Source organism: Cyprinodon variegatus, unplaced genomic scaffold, assembly GCF_000732505.1.
Source record: "Cyprinodon variegatus isolate N-32 unplaced genomic scaffold, C_variegatus-1.0 Scaffold200, whole genome shotgun sequence".
NCBI classification, from domain to species: Eukaryota; Metazoa; Chordata; class Actinopteri; order Cyprinodontiformes; family Cyprinodontidae; genus Cyprinodon; species Cyprinodon variegatus.
The window spans coordinates 605,672-606,015 of record NW_015150653.1 but is presented as its reverse complement, the minus strand read 5'-3'; positions in this window follow the sequence as shown (position 1 = coordinate 606,015).

Here is a 344-nt window from a genome sequence, read left to right as displayed (position 1 = left end):
ATGCTGATAATCAAACTGTTTGTTCTCCTTTTTTCCCCAAATTGGAATCGAAAAAAGAATCGATAAAGAATCGAATCGTTTCATAGAATCGAAAAGGGAATCGGACTCGTGAAAATCTTTTCAATTCCCAACCCTACTGCCTATGAAAGGTGGGATGAGAACCGAAAGTATAAGCCTGTGAAAAAATGCCTATAAAAATAAGATAAAGATGGGCTGTAATGCCTGGCAAAGGCTTATAGACTGCTGGCTTAAGCTGCCCGTAAAAAGTATGGGTAGTGATATGAACTTACCTATGACATCTGGCAAAGTGGTTGATTAGGCCTGATCTACAGTACGCTTGCAAA